Raw genomic sequence first — 14,054 nt, 5'->3', positions numbered from 1 at the left:
TAACATACCAAAATCAACTGAAGGATATGGACTGCGGTCAGTGCTTGACCAATGCCAGCCTTTTAAGCTGATGTGTGTGTCTGATGTGATTCATCATGTTAAGCCTCAGTCTGTTGTTGCAGGCTGATCTGCAGTATTAAAGTGCATGTGTGAAGTATAGCTCATCATCACAGAAGAGAGGACACAGACAGCATGCCAGCTATGAGGGAAATGTTGCCACAAGCCTTGTTCACCTTGTCCCCCAAAGTACCAGGCTGACAATTGCACACACAATACACAAAGGCTCAGTTGTGTCAATAAATAGCAGCAACTACTTTCATTCTAATTACACAGACAATATATGACACGTGTATTAGTGTCTATCTCTGCCATTCTCTCTGTCCCCCCTGTCACCTTTGCGTGGTGAGGTCCAGCCATGAGAGTTGGACTGGAGATTCCTGGAGGTGGAAAGAGGGCTGATCCCACTCTCTGTCACCCAGTGATGAGAGGTGATCCCGGGATTAGATCTCTGTTGGTTCAGACTGGGTCACTGGAGACAGCCTGGGGCTGGCAAAGAGACAGCAGCAGGAGGGAGAGAGGGTGGACAGGGGGCAGGAGGGAGATAGGTAAAAAGAAAGGAAGTATGGGGGTGAGGAGGAAGAAGAGGAAGAGGACTGGCTAAAGGAGGAATGAGAGGGAGGAGAAAGTGATGAGGATGTGCAAACAGATACACAGTAGAAGAGAGGTTGTCTCGCTGAGAAATGAACAGTGATTAATTTGATTGGATTTTGGGTCGATCAGACATTACAGTGCATTTGTTTGACAGTAAGTAGAAAGCGACAGGCCAATACTTGTACATCTGTTCTCTAGATCTTATTATATGCATGCAGACAATTTAAGAAAAGTTTCATCTTCTGTTCATCAATCTGCATTTCTTAATCCATTCCTAGAGTTGGCAGGACATTTACAAAGGACAAAAGTTTGCTGTTTCTGTGAAAATGTGATAAATTGATATCTCTAGCTTTTTTTAAATGTGTGAATTGCGGACTTCATGTTGTGTGTAATTGTCAGTGTAGCCAAGGGAGTAGAAAATATTAAAGTATTTGCACTCAGCAATGAGAAAAGTACTCCACTTGTGCAAAGGATCCAACATAGGAAGGTCTGTTATCTATTGTGGACTGGAGACCTAGTGCTGTATGACATTGGTAATGATGGCAAAAGAAGAGAAGTGATTCAAACCAACCTACATGGGACCTCCTCTCTTTCCACAGGTGCAGCACCTATTCTGTTTCAGACAGAGGTCATTGTCACCCCCACCGAGGGGTGGAGGGCTGAGGGGAGGGATGAAGTGACCGCAGGACAGGACCCTTCAGCGCCTCTTTGGTTTGACAATGGGTTGCTTCTGCCTGGCTAAACGGTGGGTTTGTGTGTGAAGGGAGGGGACAGAAGTGCGTGCGTGTGTGAGTGTGTGTGTGTGTGTGTGTGTGTGTGTGTGTGTGTGTGTGTGTGTGTGTGTGTGTGTGAGATGTGCAGGGCAGAGGGAGGAAGAATTGTTTCCTCATGGAAGCACTCTCCTCCACATACACACACAGAGATACCCTCTCTCGTTGTGTGCTTTGACCTTGTACTGACCTGAGCCGGTATCTGGTTCACCTGTCCACAGGGGATCTCCTCGTCCTGCTGTCAGCTCATCACTCTCTGTCCAACCATTATACCTCTGTGGCTGCACACTGGACAGCAAAATGGGACCATCAGCTATTGTTAACCCCAGTTTGCACCAAAAGTGAAACAGGCGAGATAAACCTAAGCAGGTAAAGCTGAACGATGTAGATAATGAATTTATGCTCAGGAGAGCCAGGTAGATAAGCCTCTAATGATACTAGCTTTACATGGAAATGTTTTGATCACACCTGCTAAAGTGTGTAAAGCAGTGACTGTGAAAAATCACACTAGCACTGCAAAAGAAAAGTAGCTTTGCAGGTGTGATTATATACAGTAGCAACACACCTAACTTTAACTGGGGGGGGGGCCTGATAATGAGAAATGGCCCTTTTGCTCCCTCCTGTGGGCAAAGAAGTCACATATGACAGACTGTCAATCTTGTCCAATTTACCTGTACAGATATTGTGAGACTGAATATTTTGGTTATTGGTTTGTTTCATTTGTTTTAATATGTTCTGAGATTAATATATCTGTAATGGTCATTCCTTAAACAAAGCCTGGAGTGAAAGGGAGCGGGAGGTGACAAAGAGTTATACTGTACATGCACAGAGGGGCATGAAGAGTGCTGTAATGTAGAGTGATGTATGGTGAAGGAGCAGTGGTCTGGAAGTAATAGTGTTGTCCAGAGTTTTCAGTGGCTCCTACAGCGAGGGCTGAGTGATGGAGAGAGGAGAGCGCGGCCTTCACCTTTGCATGACACCCATCCATCCACCGTCGTAACAGGAGCGCATCACAGCGACAACCAACAAAGGCAGCTGGACAGGTTTGAGCTGTGCACTCACAACAATAAAAGGTCATGGAGAATATCTGTGTGTGTGTGTGTGTGTGTGTGTGTGTGTGTGTGTGTGTGTGTTTCATGAGAGAGACATCCATGGTTTGGTCTACTTAGCCTCTGTCCTATCATCAAAGGACACAGGTGAGAGCAGCATTGTGGGTCCTGCGTTCTCATGTTACCCTTTCAACTCAGGGAGGGCACATCAAAGACGGGGGCTTAGAGAGCACAAAATACAAGCACACACATGCGCACACACAAAGTTGTAAAAAATTCAAGAATGTATGTGCGCACATACAATACACACACAAACAAATGGAGTCAGGAGCACACCAACATGTAGATTCACCTCTATGCGTAGCAGGCAAGCATAAGCGCAAAAGATTATAGCCGTGTGTGTGTGTGTGTGTGTGTGTGTGTATGTGTGTGTGTGTGCTATAAGCATAAATTATGTAACTCATCCCTTTTTTGTCCCCAGCACCACTTTAAACAAATTGGTCGCTCTCCGTCACTCAAACCTAAGCCTGCGATATAGTGATCCCGTATGTGTCTCTCTCACTCATTGTGTGTTACAGTCTTGTAATCGTCCTTGTTGATGCAGGCTTCAAAAAAATCTATACTCCTGCCATGCAAAAGGCCAAAATGCCTAAGTTCTGCCCTTGCCCATAGCTATTCTGGCTGTGATCCTATGGAGGTACTACTAATGACCTGCCAACTCATCATAATTTAAGACCCTTTTTTAAAGTGTTTTCCACCTCTGGACCTGCATGGAGCAGACCTGTCAGGCCCTGTTAGCAAGACAGTGAGGGTACGCCAGGTGCTTCATAGCAGCCGCCAATGCTTGCTTCACACACCATTTGCAGGCACGACACACATGCAAATAGACATACCATATCTCACTCACAAGGACAAATGTCTGCATGCCTAATCTGCTAATGTATAGCAAACAAAAAGCATTTTGCTGCTCATGAGCATGCTTCTGTTTGGCCGTTGGGAAAATACAGTGCTTTACAAGCTTGAAAAGGCAGGGTATCTCTGCTTATTAGAGATCAATATGACAGAGAGATTGAGTGATACGGGTCAGATGTGTTTATGTGTCTGCGATACCTCAGAGTGTGCAAATGAAAACAAACCATACCTCAACCCATCCTCCGCCCTGTAGGTTTTCTCACATTGTATCATACAGATGAACCCAGTGAACCTGCTGTAACTCGAGACTCGATGTGAACATCAAGTCTCTCCCCTACAAATCCAGGTCTAAAAGTAACCATCAGTGCATGTGAAGAATCTGTGTCATGTGTTGGTCTTATTCTTTGTACTGATGGAGGAGTTCATCCAAAATTGATATACGAATATATTGTCATGATCTGCCTGCCATCATATCAGTGGGAGCTGACTCTCAATGTCCTGCCACTGTCAGAGGTTTCAACAGTAGAACCATAAGTGCTCCACTTTCTCTCATGCGTTCCTGACTATGATATATTTATATCCTTCAGCTTCTACTTTGACACTGTAATAGTTTTTGCCTCATGATGCCACCACATCAACAGTCACAGAATAAAACAAAAGAATAAAATCATCATATGCATAACGAGCACAATGGGTTTTTTTTTTTTCATTGTTTCTTTTCATAGACACCTTCACCACAAGTCCTCCTTCTGAGCCCAAGAAGTGATGTAATCTGTTGTTTTTCCCTAATGAGGAACACTAAACAACAGTGATTTGATATTACATGTTTGTGTGTGTGTGTGTGTTTCTACAAAGACAAATATGTAATGTAGCTGAAGTCAATGTTGGTGTCTTGGCAATTCTATATTCGGCATATGATTGAAACAAAACTGCTGCCACAGCTGAGCGCCACACTTGGATCAGTTTACTTCACCCTCACACATAGTGTAACCGAGTGTACACTCAAATTTTAGGGACAACTGCTGAAATGATCCAGGACCTGCTGCCTGAAGGGAACCATAGCAAGAAAATATGGGTGGATGAAATGAGACAGAAATTTGCCAGAAAAGCAGTTGTACGTCAAGAATAAAGTTACTATCATCTGCAAGTTGGAGCATAAAATGAAACAAAGAAAGCTTGAAAGACATTATGGATGGATTGCAAACAAAGCGAAGCCTGTGCATATAGAGGCATATAGAGTAAGTGTGTGTGTGTGTGTGTGTGCGTGTGTGTGTGTGTGTGTGTGTGTGTGTGTGTGTGTTTCAGTCTAGCATTTGCCCACTTCATGCACATTCATGGGTCAGTGCCCTCTGCAGAAGCAGGTAAGAAAACAAGGTGTGGCTGAATTCGCAAATTGTTCATTCGTTACGCTCGATAAATAACGGGATCGATCAATTACAAACCATTACTGACAGTTAACTGGACGTTAAATCACTGAGCTCTCATTGCAGGCACATGTGCTGGATCTGATTGCCTGATAAAGAGGGTGTCAAGAAGAAATACAGCACAGTAGTTCATAACCCTATGACTTCAAAGCTTATAATAATAGGCACAATGTGGATTTAAGAGGGTATTTTATAGCAGTTACTGAAGGTATTTCATAGAGTCAGTGTGGTTACAGGTGAAAATCAGAACTCACAATAATGGCATTGAATGTGGCTGTTTGCATGAGATTATCATTTGATTGAACAGGATTTATCAGACATTTTCATCTTATAGGTAACTCCTCCAATACTACTTTAAATCATATTCTAATCTATCATGGGGGTCCCTGCATAAACAGCTCTGTGATCCCCTGTGGCTGCTGCTCAAACTTTGCAACACTTCAGTAGAAACTACAGCTCACCTGGTCAGGATTATCTGAGGTAATCGAGTTAAAAGTCCACGTTGGGCAAAGACACTTCCGCACATCTGTTTGCATTGACCTGACCGTGTGTAAGTCACTTTTATGAGAATGACCCGCGCTTCCACTCCTGTCTGCTTCGCATCCCTGACCAGCACTCCTCAGTTTTTAACTCCAATTTCACACTTCTCCATCATGCAAGATGCAAGCACTAACAAGGTTTATGGAGGAATGATGTTGAATAATACACAATGTCACATTTACGTTAGACTCCCATGATTATTTTTTGAGAAAATGATCAATTGCGAAGATTTCGAATATTGGCAGTTTTAAGAAAAATGATGAAGAATGGAAAATGTGCTCCGACATTTTTGGAGATGAGCAGCTCCATGAGCACCTTTGGGGGCAGCTAGCTCGCCAGTCAGCCAGTCCACTGACAGATCTCAGCAACCCAGCAGTCACACAGACTGCTGCAGCCAATACAGCAGACGTGAGCGATAGACAGAGGAAAGCCAGGCCCACAACTGAAAGATGTTTTCATTTTTGTGCCACTGTTATTCTGTCATTACACTTAGTTCTTTGATGTATTTTATTGAAATTATGCAGCTTTTGCCACGGGGGAAATGTTCACAATATGACTAAACCAGCATGGTCTTTAATATGAACAGAAATACCATCAATCAGCAACTACTATAATCAGCATTTTTTCACTTAAAAACAATATCTGTCATTCTAATTAATAAATAATGGTTTGTTTGTAACATAATGAGCTGTATTTGAAAAAGGGATTATTAATTGATATTTCTCCAAATTTGCAAAATGTAAATAAGCTTTAATATCCATCGTCACTAATCTCAGCACAAACACTGTTTCCTTGCAGATGTTCACCAAACCTAACGTTCTTTCCAGAGACATCTGCTTCTGCTGGGCATACATTCTCAACTTTTGTTTGGTGACATCTTAACAGTGGAAAAATATACCTCAGTTCTGGGAACATGGCAGTCAGCGGTGATGCCGTTGTGCAAGAGCATTCAGCTATTAAGAGCCAACCCAACAACGGTGCATTCGGTTCTGCTTGCAGCCTCATAAAAGCGAAGAGCATCTAAAGCTCTCTCTTTGCATCCAAGCCTTAATTCATTCCTTATAATGTGACGTGCCCCCACCCCCACCACCATCACCACCACCTTGGGGAGTGCTGGCAGCAAATGAGACGTCACCTCCTCGCCTCCTACATGGCATGTCTGTTTTTTATTACAGGTTAAAAGTTTTTTTCCTCATTTTTCCATTTTTTTCCCCCTCAGAGCTTTCATTGCACAAATGGTTCTTTTTGAAAATAAGTATAAGATGATAAATGACTGTTGGAGGCACACACGGTGTTACATTGCGGGCACATGTACCTTTGATGAGGAATGGAGGGAGGGATGAGAGGTATGAAGCTGGTGAGGTGGAAGAGGGATGAAGTCCGACTTTTCGCCCTTAAAAAAAAAAAGGTTCCCTCAAGACCATCTCAATTAGTCATCAGAAGGTAAATTGGTCAGTTTATTTGACTGAATGAGAGCAGATTTCAAGAAAAATGACTTCAATGCTTATGAAGTCAGAGAGGAATTTCTCACCCAACTCACCCCCTTTAATGTGACTGTTTGCCTCACATGTGGTGTTGGTCTAAATGTGTGGAGCAGAGTGCTGTAGACCTGGGTTGATTTTCTTTGTTTCCAGGAGTTTTTCAGGCCGACTTCAAATACCTGATAATGTGAAAGACAAAAAAAGGAGCATGGCTGCCATCATCATTAAAATCTGTTATACCTCATGAAAGAACCAACCTGTGCCTTCTGCGCCTTTGTGTTGGCCACTCAGATCTTGGCACGGCCGCTTTTAAAACAGATGCAGCCTGTTCCCAGTACGGTGTGGACTGTACCGGGAAATGCCACCAGTGGAAACACCCACCAATACCTGCCAGTCATGCTCACTATGGCTGCAGGTTGGCAAGCCTCCAATCATCCTTTTTTACAGCAACTCTGTCTGGAAAGTTCTGATGAGGTGCTAAGTGTCTCATAAAGGGTGAGATAAAACTCCTGAAATCAGGACAAGGCTCCCTCCATACTCCTTTAGCAATTTCTTTATCACCAAGGAATGTGTCCAATTCTAACTGGCAGCACAGATGGTCACTGGACCCACTTAAATTTCTGTGTTTTAAGCAACTAAACCGTCACCTGGCTAGTTACTGCTGAGGCTTTCTGAAAGCCTCCAGTTCTCTCCTTTTATGCAGCTCATCAAGAGGTTGGCGAGTAAAAAGTCAAGTCACTTAATGACTATTGTTAACTGCATTTCCAGAACGGCCCACAAAGTACAACTGAGGAAATCCATTCTCTGCCCGTTGTTTGCAGTAAGAGATGCTTGCATATGAGAAAATGGAGAGTTCAGTTCTGGTTCAATTTGAAGATTTTGTGAAGAAACTTCAGTGGTTAGAATAATGACATCAAGCTTTTCATCACTGACACATGCACACAATTCACGTTTACATCAAATAATATATATATATATTATCAAATGGCCATTCCAAGAACCCGTCAGAATGACTGAGTGCTTTTATCTGAACATCCGTCTTTACACCTTCATGATGTCTCTCTCAATATCCTGCTGTGTTGCTGGAATCAAGAACCATCTGGCTCAGTTCTCTGAGGAACCATCACCAACTTTGAAGTGTGGGGATTGCAGGAGCCTACAGACCTATAAGAGAGCTCAAAATAAATGTCAGATTAAATCAGAGTGCACAGGTTGAACAAAAGTCAGTTTGAAACTGATTTGGTCAAACGGAGTTCGGACAAAATGAACAGCCTGCAAGAGAGAATATTCAAAGCAGGTATAGATGCAAAAGCTTAATGTCCAGCCATTTTCTGCTGGGATGTGTGCAGGAAGGATACATGGCAATAACAGAAAAAAGAAACTGATTTAATTTCAAACTCAATGTAATGCATGCAATGACAATGTTTTAAAAGGAATAATGATCAAAGGCCAGATGTGTGAAAAGATTTTTGCATGACATGTGGAAAAACCCGGAGCCACAAAGACTGACCATGTTACACCTTGTTTCAAATCAAATCATAATAAAACAGAGTGGTGGTTCTCAGACTGCCGGGGCTGGTTGTTGTTTTATGGCAGATTCTGAATCATTGCCTGAGTCTGACAGGTGGGAGGTAAAAAGCATCAGAGGGGGGAAGAGAGCAAGAAGAGAGCAGATTTCAGTGAGCGCAGCTGGAAGGAAAGTTTGCAAGGAAGGAGAGAGATGTTCTGGAAAGCCCCCATGATACAAATTGTACAGATAGTCAAAATCACTCTCTCACACTCACACACACACACACACACACACACACACACAAACATAGTCATGGCTGTGCAGACACCTACACACACACACACACACACACACACACACACACACACGAACATGCTCCTGCATGCACACGCAGAAGCTTACACAAACACACATTTTATTTATTTAGATTCATAAAACCTCAAAATGTTCAACAAAAGCTATGCAAGAATGAAATAAAAAACAACAGCAACAAACTTTTCATCATGCAATATCCAAACACACAAAATAAACAAATGAAACGGACTTCCCACCAGCCTCGTATTACACACTATAGATTGTACCATGCCACTCAAAGCTCCTTTTTTTTTTTTTTTTGGTTTCCAGGTGAAAGAGTGAGTTCGGCTTTGTGCATAAGGTTTTCTGCTGTTCCCTCTCTCATTCAAATTTATCAATAAATTGTGGAGAACCAGAAACTTCAGAAAATAGAAGTAACAAATGTATGCATTTTATATGTGCTGGATATCCCAGCAACCTGGCAGCCCAACAAGCGAGCCCTGATCCTCCAGCGGTCGGCAAATTGTTTATGGTTTACGGCATGAAGAGGTAGCGTAGCAACATGGCTTAAAAACAGCACGAAAAGAATGAAAATAAACATCATTTCTTGTGGTTTGTTTGAGAATGTTGTGTTTCTGTGTTAATCTGCCCATAACACTTAATTTTATATCAACCATTTAAATGCCTCAACAGTCGTCTTCCTTCAGCACCACGTCTGTTGTTCCTCAGACGGAAAGAGCCTCAACACACATTTCAGAAAATACTTGAGTTGGATTTGAGCATCTTTCCCCTTAAAACCTTATAGACAATTGAAACTTGAGATGTTCTTTATTGTGTATCTGGAAAGATAACTTAAGGACATTTTACCTGTATTATACCGTCGCTTTCCTTGCTGCCTTGCAGTATAAAAGTTGCTACAGCTCTGGGCAGCTCTGAGTGCTGCATGGATGAAAGTCAGTGTTGGTCCTGGGCTGCGCCAAGCCAAAAAGCTGTAACAACAAGAACAAGCACTAACTCAAAACTACAGGGTTTATTTGGTTTGAGTTCCACACTGTCAGATACTGGCGAGGCCGTTTTTGGCCACACAGCACAGTGGAGAGGAAAATGAAGTTAGAAAAGTGCTTCATCCAAGCACTTTTATATGAGCTGATGATCAGATCAGAAAAGCTGAGAGGAAAAAATATGGTTAAGTTGTCTAAATACTGAACACAATTTACATAGAAAGTAATTCTTTTCTTGTTTTGTATTTAGAGATCATGAAATATGATTGACTGTGAATATTTACTATTTTTTTTGTGCCATTACCTCATGTAACCTTTCTGCATCCAGTTTCATTTCCAATAAGTTTATTTCTTCATTTCGGTCCATTAAATATGAAGCCGGTCAGCTAGCTAAGTTAGCTTAAAGACGGGAAATATGTGTTTGTTTAAACCATGCAAGAACTTAAGTGGAAAAATAAGTCTTGTCATAACTGTGTGGTTGCAACAAATTGTCCACCGCATGAAAGATGACAAATTGTTGCTGTTACACTTCATGCAAATGTTCTTCAAAATAGACACATACAGGACAAAAGAAGTAGAGATACTGCATACTGGCACACAGCGAAACATGCCGGGCAGACAGATGTGCAGGTGAGCCGGGTTCAGCCGGTCCTCAGCAGCCTCACCTCAGAAAGGACAGGTGTGAGTGTGTTAGTAGCCAGGAGGCACTTCACAAATTCACCAAGCAGTCATAGGGGTGTGATAGTCCCCGCGGGTCTCAGAGGAGAAAACATTTGAGCGTCATGCGTGTATCCTGGCCTTGACTAACGCACACCCCCATGGATAACACATTCCACTCAGCTAAACAGCCGTGAGAGCAGTCGGTGTGATCGGCAAAGTACGTATCTGCAGTCAGGGACGCTTACTACATCTTCCTGTAGCGCGCACGCACACACACACACACACACACACACACACACACACACACACACACACACAGAGTACCCCTACACCTGAATCAGACCCTCTCAAGAGGCACTGAGGTGCATCGCTGAAATTCAAACCCAGCACAGACCAGCACTTTTCACTGCTGAAAGGCAGAGCAGTTCGTCCCGATAGATGTAATTTCTCAGGGAGAGGGGACGTGTGGGGGGTGCAGGGACCATGCAAAGTGGGCTGGAAGTGGGAGAGATAAAGAGGAGCCTTTAGGTGTAAATAGAAATGGAGGAATCTACTGGTACTCTTGCATATTAGAGCGTGGATGATATAGTCTTACAATGCAGAAGGGAGGTTCTACGGAGAGGTACTTGCCATGAAGCGGATGAGAGTCATTTTTATAACGGCTACAAATCATATCATGTAAAGCGCAGAGGATATTGATATTTCCTTTCTGTGGTGTTCTTCCCGTGTTCAGATATTTCCTTTGGCAGCTCCAGTTTCCTCCCACTTTGCAAATACATGCAAGTCTGGTGAGACTGGAGACTCAGATTTGCTCATTAGTGTGAATTTCAGCATGAGGGGGTGTGTCTGTATTTGCTCTATGACAGTCTAGTAACCTATACAGGCTGTTGCCATGCCTCCAGTCCAATGCGAGCTGGGATAGGCCCCTGAATAAATGGGAAGTTACAGAAAATGTATGAATGAATGAAAAATGCCCTCATAACGGCTTTATCCTCAGTGGTGTCTTATATTAGGCCCAGTTAGAGACATGAGTGCTTTATGATCCCTGCAAGAGTAGAAGAGGAAATGTGTCACAACCACCATGTTTGCCATCTTGGCTGTGTGTGTGTGTATGTGCATGTGAATGTGTGTGTACCCACTTGGCAGTTAAGAGTCATTAAAAAAGGGCGTGAGGGAGCCATCCAGCGGTTTCTTCTCATTAATGAAGAACAGCACTGACAAAAGCAAGAACCCACACATACACACAAACACTGTAAACACAAAATAAGGCACATATGCACACATCCAAATACACCCATCGACTGTTTGTCTTTGGCTCTTTGCTCCCTGCTGCTCTCTGCTACAAACACATTCTTTTTCATCGTCTTTACGGTCGTATTAAGTGTGATGACCCCATAAATACATCCAGACACAGACAAACATGTAATTTCACAAAATAAACAATGCATGTGTGAAGTGCTCTGGAGGACTTAAGGGTCACATGTTCGAAAAATAACAGGAAAACAAGGAGCTGCACAAACCACAAAGTGGGATATCTGGTGGTTTATTTAAAGTAAAGCATGAGTGGTTGTAGCTTAGTTTCCTCTCTCTTTACTCTGTAATAAAACCTGGCATGATGAAGTAACAGTCAAATATGGTCATTGTGAATGGGCCGTGGATAGGTGAAAGGAGGATGAGGAAGTTGTGTGACAAGCCGTTCAGTCACCCCTTTTACTTCCTGGGCCAACAACCCTCACCACTTCCAGGCAAGTATCTTTAAAGAGGATGTTGTGTGTTCGGAGCTGCTCTGCACTTTCTCAACCACAGCTCTATCACTTCAAAAGCTTAGCCCCTGAACTGTTTGTTTACAAGCTGCGCGGCATTGATTGTGCGGCGAACAGTCTGTAGGCTGGAGTACAGTACACACAGCTCACACAGGAACGCTGGCTATCACTTTGGGGGATACGTTGAGTGCTTCCTCTGCTCAAGGCTGTCATCTAGTGGCACTGAATTCAACGATGCACAGATGTTGCTGTATCCATGATTGTAAAGTAACAGCAAAACCTATAATCTCAAAATATTCTCCTATCTTCTCTGTCTGCTCATTCCTCATCCTCGTCCGCTTTGTTCTGACCATGGTTTGAGTTTCACACAGCAGTGTGAGATGGGACTCCTGCTGTGATTTGTAGCAGTATAGCGGCTCTTCCTCTGCTGTGCTTCCCCTCCCAGACATTGAGATAACAGCTCTCACCTTACCTCAATCAACAACTGAGAGCTGGGGAGGGCTTCCAGGGGTTGATGAGGGCAGCAGGGTGACCTGAGGGTGGGGGAGGCAAGGCGAGAAGGGGTGGAGGACTTGCAGGTGTCCAAACTCCCCTGGCTATGGACAGGTGCACTGCACCTGTGCCACATATGTTCAGTCGCTCACATGTCTACGTGTGTGTGTGTGTGCATGTGTGTGTGTGTGTGCGTGTGTGTGTGCGTGTGTGTGAAGCTTGGACAATCCTGACTACCAGCTGTGCACTGTGAAGTTTCTCTCTCGCCTTCACACACTTACCACCCTGCCTCCTAAAACACACACACACACACACACACACACACACACACACACACACACACACACACACACACACACACACACTTCACATACAACCTCCCTGAGACACACACTCTTACATGTACAGTACATTCCGTAAGGTACGCCACACTCACCTCTGTGGAAAAGGATCAATGTGTTAAATAGCTCCGTAGGTCAAAAGGTGCTTAATCACTTGCCATCCATCAGATGGTTAACAGATGTGTGAGCATCTTTGCATCAAATCTGATAAGGACGCCATGATAGATACACCCCTGCCTCTGATTGCACATTGTAGGGATCCTCCCTAAAGGTTTGAGAGGACCGTGTGTTGTGCATATGTTGCATTTTCTTCTTCTACTGGTTAAGAAGATAGTTCAACAGTGGCAGAAAAATCCTGATTCACCTTCTTGCAGTGAGTTAGATGAGAAGATCAATACCACTTTAATGTTTTTACGGTAAATATGAAGCCACGGCCTGCAGCTGGTTAGCTTAGCTTAGCATCAAGACTGGTAAAAGCCAGCCTCGCCCTGTGACACATCGTGGACAAGGTCTTAAAATTGTGTTTTTACACTGTTTTTTTGCGAAGTTGGGCACTGTGCCGGTCCTCTTTTTCAAGGAGATGTTAAGGCTAGTATATTATTTTAGTTTGAGCTTTAAATTAGGTTTAAGTAAATTCTCATCTTGATTGTGTATCTGTGTGTGTCCTAAGATTCTCGTGGTGTACCAGCTGATTCAGCAGTCTGAAGGCCACTTTCAGACAGAGGGGAGTTTAATCAGGAGCCAACGTTCCAAAACAGTGGCCCTCTCCTCCTACAGGGAGTTCCTCTTTGAGAAAGAGAGGTCTGTAGATGACAGGAGAGGGGAGGAAAGGGCAGAGGTGAGGCGGGTGAGGAGGTGAAGGGGAGGCTGGGAGATCTGGTGGAGATGAGGTGGAGAGTGATGACGGATTTGGGGGGAAAATGGAGGAGTATCAACTTAATAAATGTAAAAAAAAATACATATATACACACAAATCAGAGAAAGAGGGCTAATGAGAAAAGAGCAGGAAGGAATGGAGAATGAGGATGAACCAAACCAACTGTCTAAATACGACTATTATTTACAGGTTAGGTCACAAATCATTTTATTGCCACTGAATTACACCAGGAAACTGTTCTGCTGCAGTTAGCATCCAACGCAAAACAAAACCAGATCTCACAAGTACA

This window comes from Chaetodon auriga, chromosome 8 (assembly GCF_051107435.1).
Source record: "Chaetodon auriga isolate fChaAug3 chromosome 8, fChaAug3.hap1, whole genome shotgun sequence".
NCBI classification, from domain to species: domain Eukaryota; kingdom Metazoa; phylum Chordata; class Actinopteri; order Chaetodontiformes; family Chaetodontidae; genus Chaetodon; species Chaetodon auriga.
The sequence above is the reverse complement of the archived record's forward strand: the minus strand, read 5'-3'. Positions refer to the sequence as shown.